Source organism: Bos grunniens, chromosome X, assembly GCF_055505025.1.
Source record: "Bos grunniens cultivar Pamir isolate PY7600 chromosome X, Bosgru_T2T1.0, whole genome shotgun sequence".
In the NCBI taxonomy this organism is placed as follows: domain Eukaryota; kingdom Metazoa; phylum Chordata; class Mammalia; order Artiodactyla; family Bovidae; genus Bos; species Bos grunniens.
The window spans coordinates 9,520,067-9,530,038 of NC_141194.1; the positions used below are offsets into that span (position 1 = coordinate 9,520,067).

Genomic DNA, 9,972 nt, shown 5'->3' on the forward strand with positions numbered 1-9,972 from the left:
GAGATTGAATCTGAAATTGCAAAATAAGACATATCCTATTTGGCTAATCCTCTTCTTTCCCTACTGTGTTGTTAGTAGTACTTTAACCCCAAACTCTGGCCTCTACTTCATAATAAATATTTCAGAAAATTATTCTATGAATTCTTTTTGAAACTGTGGTTTGTCTTTTTTAAAAAACATCACTGTAAGGAATGTTTTTCATTGCTTTCTTTTCTGTACTGTATTAAGAATAGACACTTAGGGTAGAGAATTAAGAACATTGCTCAGTTCTGTAGGAGGTTGGCTAAAGTATATCTAACACATGAATAAAGCATTTTGGTTCCTCCTCACTGGCTCCATTTCCCTGTAGAGAGTAGCACCAAGTACCATTTTCCATTGGCAAGTTATTAGTCCTTAGATGGGGTGATACTGGGGAAAAGCACCAACTGCAGCTTAAATTCTTGACAGAGAGAGAGACAGAGACAGAGAGAAGCCTCCTGACCTGTTGCCAGGATTCCTAAGACAGCTTACTATCTCAAGACAGAAATCTCATCTAAAAGACTCTAAAAATTACCCTCAAATCAAAAGTCCATTTGTCAAAAGGAAGGGTGGTTGGCAAAGACTCCTCTTAGCAGCTTAAGACTCTAAGTTGAAAACTACCTGTGGCAGATTCATTTCAATATTTGGCAAAACTAATACAAAATTGTAAAGTTTAAAAATAAAATAAAATTTAAAAAAAAAGAGAAAAAAAACTACAGATGATCAAATACAGCCCTGCTGTCCTCATTTTGATCTGGAAAGTTCAGATTTCCCCTTGGCAGCCCATCAAGATCAAGGACCCTCAAGGCACCACAATGGAAAGTCCTGTGATTTTTCTTCCTTTGTAGAGGGAAAAATTTCCCCCTCTTGGTCTACTCATTGATGACCTTTCCTTAGCACTTAGCACTTGACTCTGCCTGCCCTTGGATCTAGAAATCCCTTGCTTGAATTCCTCAGAGTGGTTCTGTATTCATTCACTTCCTGCTTAGTAAATAGACCTTTTTTTCTGCATCCCTTCTCTCTCCCCTAAATCTGCACTCAGTCTTTTCTATCCACACTGCCTCCGGCCTTAGATAAGTTTCTATCACCTCATGTATGTTATCTCAATAAACATTACCATTGCTGCCCCTGTCTCTAGCTCTCTTTTAGTCACACAGTGTATCATTTTTCTTATTTTCTCAGCTCTGCCAACACCCTTTTCTTCTCATTCTGTTTTTTTATTCATTTTTTCTTATTATTTTATAGAATCTGTTTTCTTTCATTTCCATCAGTGTTTGAGTCACTTAAAATATTCTTATGTTTACTCGAATAAATCTTCCTCTGATTATTCATGTCACTTGCTTTCTCCATCCAAAATTTATTCTTTCCATTACAAGCACTTTTGTTTAGATCCCACATTAGCTGTGTGTGTGTGCCCACGTGTGTGAACATACTTTGAATTGGGACAGCTCTGTTTGCATCCATCCCCCTTTATCCCTGTGAGTGTCACTGACAGAGGTTCTCTGAGTCACTTCTACTGTCACCTGAACTCTATTTGAATCTTCCTCCTGAAACCCTAGATGAAGGACTGGGTGCCGCTGCTTATTAATCTATGTTCAGTCCCTCAAAGGGCAGGAGGTGGGCTGTGGGATTTTTGCAGCTGGAAATGGAGAATTTCATCTCCTTGAAATCGCCCTCCCCACCTAGTAAAGCTCTACCAAGGGTTCCTATGGCAAGCCACCACGTGGCTGTTTCTCACAGAAGAGCATCTCATGTTTCTTCCCACTTAGGGGTGTGTGATCTGGTCACTTTGGAGAGAAAGTAAGTGAAATTGAAATCTGGAGGCTTTCCATAATTTGTTTGGTGAAACAGTATGGACTTTTCAATATGTGGCTCCTTTTGATTCACTGCTGCCAGTTGGCCTTTAGATGCCATTTCAGAGTGATCCTAATCCCAACATCACCTCAGACTGTGTGTGTTAGGAAGTCAGATTAATGAAGAGTAGCATACGGTGCATACTTTCTCTTCAGCACCACAGACAGTGCTCTTCCATTGTGAGTTCATCCTGGTGCTGAGTAACACATTACCACAACTCAAGATGCTTAAAACAGCACGCAGTATATTATCTCACTGTTTCTATGGCTCACGTTCAAACACAGCCTAACTAGGCCCTCTGCTCAGGGTCTCACAAACCTACAGTTCTGGCCTGAGCCAGAGCTGCAGTGTCATCCAAAGGTCAACTGGGGCAAAATCCTCTCCCAAGATCCCCCAGATTGTTGGCAGGTTATCTCCTTGAGATTGTAGGACTGAGGTTACTGGCTGCTCACTGGCTGTCAACTGGAGGCTATCCTCACACCCTAGAAACCTCCCATAGCTCCTAGATACATGACCCACTTCATAGACAGTTCACAACATGGAAGCTTAACTCTTTAAGGCCAGCAGGATAATGTCTTAGTCCAATCTTCTAAGAGTTTTATACAATGTAGCATCATCATGAGAATAATGTCCCATCTACTTTTCCATGTTCAAACAACTCACAGGTCCCAGTCACTTTCAAGAGAATGGGATTCTACAAGGATATGACTCATTGGAGATCATCTTAGGCTATGAAGAATGAGACACTTGCCATTTCTTCTTATCTGGGCAGCTCAGAATTTCTTCCTTTCCTTCCTGTTCCAGAAACACATTCTAAGGGTCCTTTGAATAAAGAGCACTAAGCTCCAGATGCAATACATTCCTGTAGTTGGGAAACTAATTGAAAGTATCTGATTTTACAGCCCATAGGCATCAACCTAAATTGGATTTGGTGACTTATCAAATGGAGGGATCCATTTTAGGAAATCACTTCAAATACACTTCGAATGTTTAGGGCAGGACTTCTCAACTGTTAACACTATTGACATTTGCGGCTAGGTAATTATTGTTGGAGACTGTTCTGTGCATTGTAAGGTGTTTGGCAGCATCCTTGGTCTTTCTCACTAGATGCCAATGGCACCTGCCTACACCTAACCCCAGGCCCAGGTTGTATCAACTGAAAATGTCTTCAGATATTGGCAAAAGTGTCCCTTGTTGGAGGGAACATAACCAACCCCAATTGAGATCCACTAAACTTGGGTCTTTCCCCCAGGTTTCCATTAAGGAGTCAGTGGGCATCTCCTGATTGCAATAAAATCCATGCAGTGTAATTTCATGGAAATGTAATTAGGATGAAATTGGTATGAACACAGCTGTGAGTCTATCCAGCTGCATTACAACTAATGATGTAAGGCAGTGGGAAATTCAGAGTCCTGCTTCAGGCAGCTTAATAGGTTCTAAAGAGTTCCAGGCCTCGTTTGGACTAACTTCTCAATACCCAGGTCACTTCATCTGTAACGTAAGCTGAGTTTTCACACCTCTGCAAAATATGGGTATTGTAATCCTAGAAATGGTACTTTGATTTGAAAAGTGCTGCTGTATCCATTGAATGCTTCCCCCTCAACAATGCGCCTGGCAGTTGAAATATCTGTGTTTACCATTTACAGTCTCAGGATATTTCTTTGAACTGAAGAAAGAATGAAATTTCACCACTTATATAATTAAACTGTAATGAAACCTCTTGTGAAAGATACAGTTTGCTTATTGAATCTCTGCACACTATCCATTTTACAAACATTGGTTTATGTCCCCATTTTCACACTTTAATTTAAGACTCCAATTTTCTAGCCCTTCAGATGATAATAAAATGTACACAACTGGAAATGAAAGTCCTCAGACACATGTTTGGCAATCCATTAGAAACTGTGATTTGTATAGATGACCCCATAAATCTAAATTATTGGCACTCATGAAAGATTATTTCCATTTATTTTGTTTTATTATATAATATTTTTCATTCAGGCTGAGGTAGTATTAAGTCCTGCCAATTACACAGATATAACCTGATGATTTCACTTGTTTTGTAGGAATCTGTGGTCTTGAACCCACCTCTCCATGTCATTCTGCTACTGGCAGTGTTAACTGAAATATATTCCACAACCAGCTTCTTAAAATAGAGAAAGCCTGTTAATAACCATGACTACAATATAAACTGGCTGGAAACGTGAATATCTCTTTACATTCCAGAGTTAAATACAGAGTAAAATCGAAGATATATTGTACCTTAATGTGCCTTTTGGATCACTAACACATTGATGCAGAAATTAAGTTTTTATATCTTAAATTGTTACTGAACTGATGACTTTCGAAAACTCTGGGAGATCAGGCACCATATCCTTTCAATCAGTAATGTGTTTTATTCTTTGAGTGCAGCTAGAATGAAGACTTCCTCCCCAATGAGCAGAGGACAATCATATTATTTACCAACTATGCCCCTCTTTTCCCTCCCCTCCACAAGTTAGCAAATTCTATTTCTTGTTTCACTTCAGCTACCCAAGGAACAAATTCACTATTTCTAACTTTAATATCTAGAATGGCCATAGAATGTTTGCCCCAAACATTCCTGGTTTACATCTGTTTTTCGGTGTCCTTATCTCCACAACCTCCACTTACTCTCAAAAGAATTCCGATTTGGTCAGTAACATGTATGGTCCTCCTCTTAAGCATCCCTTCTTGACAGAGACTGGAGGAAAAGTGCTCCATGTCTTTTCAGGCAGTATCACTGTAGATGTCCACCAGGGAGTGCTCTTGTTTCTGGCTTACATTCCTCAGCCAGAGAAGATTTTTTTCCTTCTGGCAGATTGTAAGAAAAAGAGAAGAGAAGCTAACTCGTGGATATCTGTGAGAAGACGTCAGTTGGGCAGAAAGCTCTCAGTAGCACTTCAAAAACTTGGAAGCCAAAAATAAAAACACAGTCTATGCTGAAAACATCAGAAAATATCAGACCCTGAAGAAGGAATAGAAGACAGTTATTGCTGAGAGAAGAATGAAACAAGAGGAAGAATCTAGAATTCTAAAAATTATTTATGGTGTGATTATTTGGGAATTATAATTCAAATGGAATTTATGAGCACTTCCCTTTCAGTAGTGATTACAGCTGCTTTTCTAGGTAATTGTACAAGGTCAAGGCAGAATCATCATAGATTTCTTGAGCAACCCAGCTAAAACAATGCAGAGCTGAATTATTTCTTTATATAGGTATATATATTGCATTTTATTACCTTCTGAAAATGTGTCAGACTCAACTCGTGTGAATTATTTACCTATTTGCTTTCCTTGCCTCCCATTTAAATGGCTGCTTATTTAAAGTTACCCACAGGAGACTTTATCATGGCAAATCTTTCCTGGTTTTCTCACACTGGTTCTTTTCACGAGCTAAATCCCCTTAGACAGAGTGGACTTGCACATGATCAAAAGGTGGACCAGGGCCTGCTGCTCAGTTCCCCCACACACTGAGAGCACAGAGGATGAGAATAAGCTTTCCTTTGTTGCATTTATTTTTATCTTGCTTGTGGATACAACCTGTGTGTCATCACTCGGTTAAGGTTAATGCTGACAACAGTTTCCTTCCCTCTAGGATAATGATATCTTTCTTTTTTAAAGATTTTCCCAGAAGCAGATTTTTTCTTTCTAAGTCATAAGACTTAGAGTGTAATACAAGCAGAGTGGTCTTAGGCAGGCAGTCTTCGTGGTTTCTCTGAGTGGTGAACTTGTCATTACTGGTGATTTCTGGTTTTCAGGGCTTCTTTCACAGCTGTGAATTTGACCATTGTCTTAGCTACTTCTAAGTACTTAACAGAGAGGAAGAAGGCACACACGTTTAGTAACAGGCTGAGAAGGAACAGCAGAGCTGCCCCAAACCTTTCCCATGCCTGATGTCACTTGGATTGCTGCTTTTAGAATATCAGTTTCTTTTACTTAATGCTTTCAGTATAATTTTAGATTCTAATGGGGAGGGAGAAAAATACGACTGTGGACGTGTGCTTTTCATTTTTTATTACATTTGAAATCCCCTAATGTCACTAGCATTGACAGAGCCTACCTTCGAAAATTTCATCAGTATTCTTCACTGTGTATGAGACAAATTTCCTCGTTCCTGTGAAATTTATGATGCGAGGAAGGAGCCGCCATAAATATTCTTCCCTCTCACTGTGACGTTATTCAGACAGTGGGTGAGTTATACTTGTGAAATTACCTGATGTAGCCCAATTCATGATGTTTTTTATTTGTTTCTTCCAGGAATCAAACACAAGTCATTTTCTAGAGGAGATTAATTAATTGTTAAAGCAGAGTGAGATTTTAACCACATGGAATGAAATGCAGTTAATTCCTTATTTATTGTTTGTTGTTTCTTTGAGAAAAGCTAATTGATTTATATGTAGTTTTGTGTGTGTGCATTCTAAAACACCCTTCCTTTTGCAAAAAGCTTATATTTCACAGGAAATATATGAAATTTTCACATAATTACTGTACTCTGAAGGAGTAATGGGGAGTTTCTGATGTTAATATTGAGTCTTATTTTTGATCATCAAAAGAGAGTTAGACATTTTGGTGGTTCACTATATAAAATAATGAACAATTTCTGACATATCAGAAAAACAAATAAGCAATGGGCTTTAAATTTTCTTGCCTCAGTGTGAATGAAAGCAGAATGGTATAATGAATACTTAAATGAATCTTCTTCTGGCATAGGAAACTTGCAGAAGAGAGAAGCCACATTGGGTGGAAGCTTTGGAAAGACCAGTGGCTTTAGCATGAGATACTCTTGTGTGTAGGGATGTCCCCAGTGGCTCAGCAGTAAAGAATCCACCTGCAGTTCAGGAGATGCAGGAGCCATGGGTCCAATCCCTGGGTGGGGAAGATCCCCTGGAGGAAGGCATGGCAACCCACACCAGTATTCTTCGCTGGAGAATCCCATGGACAGTGGAGCCTGGCAAGCTACAGTACATGGGCTCACCAAGAGTCAGACATGATTGAGCACAGCACAGCACACTTGTGTGTGTGGAGGACTCTGGCACACAGATTCAGATAGGAGAATATGCAGATTGGCAACATAAAAGCCTTAAGACAAGCTCAAATAGTAGTGTTAGTTGCTCAGTCGTGTCCGGCTCTTTGCGATCCCATGGACTATAGCCTGCCAGGTTCCTCTGTAACATACCTTGAATTTAAGTAGAGCCAGAAGAAAGTTGGGGAAAAGTGTTGCTGTTGGGATGTCATCAGTTCAGTTCAGTTCAGTCGCTCAGTCGTGTCCGACTCTGTGAGACCCCGTGAACCGCAGCACGCCAGGCTTCCCTGTGCATCACCGACTCCCGTTGTCTACCCAAACCCATGTCCGCCGAGTCAGTGATGCCAAACAACCATCTCATCCTCTGTCGTCCCCTTCTCCTCCTGCCCTCAATCTTTCCCAGCATCAGGGTCTTTTCAAATGAGTCAGCTCTTCGCATGAGGTGGCCAAAGTATTGGAGTTTCAGCTTCAACATCAGTCCTTCAATGAACACTCAGGACTGATCTCCTTTAGAATGGACTGGTTGGATCTCCTTGCAGTCCACGGGACTCTCGAGAGTCTTCTCCAACACCGCAGTTCAAAAGCATCAATTCTTCTGCGCTCAGCTTTCTTTATAGTCCAACTCTCACATCCATACATGACCACTGGAAAAACCATAGCCTTGACTAGATGGACCTTTGTTGGCAAAGTAATGTCTCTGCTTTTGAATATGCTGTCTAGGTTGCTCATAACTCATCATCAGGGGATCACAAATAATGGAAGAATAGAAAATTAAAAACAGTGGATAAAATGCTTATGGTCTCCACCCTTTTATTTTAGTACTTGGTGCAGGGGAAAAGAAATCATGAGATAATAATTTCAATTAAATAATTAACTCTGTTAATGGTGTTTACTAATGTCCCATAAGAGCAGATATACCACCAGATGGTAAATTTTACCCAGTAAATGTAGCTTCAAAGAGCTCAATTAAACGAAACCTTCTTGTGGGTCTACCATATAGCAATTATTGCTCTAAACATGTGTATTTCAATTTATAAGAGTTGAAGCATAGTTTAAATATATGAGGAGATTCATCTTTTATAAAAAACAGTGAGCATCTTTTGCTTTTTGTTTGTTTTGGCTGCACTGTATGGCTTGTGGGATCTTGTAGTTCCCTGACCAGAGGTCGAACTCTGGCCCTTGGCAGTAAAAACGTGGAATTCCAACCACTGGAGAACCAAGGTATTCTCCAGTGGGCATCTTTTGAATACTGAAAAAAAATTAATTGATCTGTTTTATGAATAATCACCCCTTAATTTTGTAAAAAGAATTTCTAGGTTGAGATGATTAATGTTAGCTATTATTCCTAAATTTTTTACCCTTTAAAAACTATTTGCAAGCAATAAAAATTATAGAGAAAAGAAAACACCCTTAAAAACCCATTATTGTAGAATAACTTCTGCTTAACTATTATCATTTATAGATTTTCTATTTGAGTATATTCTCATCATTTTGTGTGTGTGTGTGTGTGTGCATTCTGGGTTGGTATCCTGTGAAATTCCACTCATACACACCAAAAAGTGAACGAGGGAATGGCTCTGTAGTGAAATAAGTTACAAAAATGCCATATGCTTATCTTCTTGTAAATGAAGGCATTTGCTTAACTTTGCTTTGCTCAGCATTTCCCAAAGGTATTTGACCACAGAACTGGTTTTATTTTGCTGTTTTGTTTTGTTCTATAGCACTTGATAAGTCAGAGAATACATCTGGAAAAATTCTGAGTTTTTGAGTGAACAGATAACAGGGTTGATTAATGTCTAATTAATAACCTATTAGAGATTAATGATTAATTTCTTTTAAGGCTCTGGAGAAATAAGATAGTTTGGATGTTTGAGGAAGAACCTCTTTCAAAGATGGGACAAAGATAGGGAGGTCTGATTGGGAAGTGACTTGAGGGGCCCTGAAAATTCAGGCAAATCCTGAGGGCGCTGTATTTGTTTTCTTTTTTCCTCCAGATTTATTGACCTGTAATTGACATATAACATTGTATAAGTTAAACATGTACAATATGTTGATATGTTAATATATTGCAGAATGATTGCCAGTATAACATTAGCTCATACCTCATCCCATCACATAATCACCATTTCTTTTTCTTTTCTGAGAAAATTTAATATCAACTCTCTTAGCAACTTGTGAGTATATAATATAGTGTTATGAGTTATAATCCCTATTCTGCGCAATAGATCCCAGAACTTGTTGATCTTTTAGCGAAAGGTCTACACCCCTTGACCAATATCTCAACATTTCTCCCACCACTGCCCCTACCCCACGCCTCCGTGCCCGCCGAGCCCCTGGTAACTTCCACTCTACTCTCTGTTTCTCTGACTTCAACTTTCTTAGGTTCCACATATAAGTGATATCATGCAGTATTTGTCTTTCTCTGACTTACTTCACTTAGCATAATGTTCTTTGATGTTAACTATTATAAATGTTTTGCCATTTTTTAGCAATAATTTCTTTCTTTTTAAATTTGTTTTTAATTGAAGTATAATTGATCTACAATGTTGTATCAGTTTCTGGTGTATAGCAAAGTGATTTAGTTACACATATATATGTATTATTTTTCATATTTTTTCATTATGGTTTATTACAGGATATTGACTATAGACCTGTGCTATATATTAGGACTTTGTTGATTTATCTTTTTTTTTTTTTTTTTTTGGCCACGCCACATGACTTGTAGGATCTTAGTTTCCTGACGAGAGATTGAACCTGGGCCATGGCAGTGACAGTGCCAAGTCCTAACCACTGGACCACCAGGGAATTCCCTATCCATTCTATATGTAATAGTTTGTATCTGCTAATCCCAAACTCCCAATCTATCGCTCTCTGACCCACCCGCCTCATGGCAACCACAAGTCTGTTCTCTATGTCTTTGAATCCATTTCTGTTTCATTTGTGTCATACTTTAGATTCCACATATAAGTGATATCATATAGTATTTGTCTTTGATTTACTTCACTTAGTATGATAATCTCTAGGCCCATCCATGGTGCTGCAAATGGCATTATTTC

General features: G+C 38.9%; 1 non-coding gene across 1 annotated transcript; it reads right to left on the reverse strand.

The window, feature by feature from the left end:
• Positions 1-9,649: 9,649 nt before the first annotated feature.
• On the reverse strand, positions 9,650-9,721 carry TRNAD-GUC (transfer RNA aspartic acid (anticodon GUC)). Its single transcript has one exon. It is a non-coding gene; the product is annotated as a tRNA-Asp (tRNA).
• Positions 9,722-9,972: the final 251 nt, after the last annotated feature.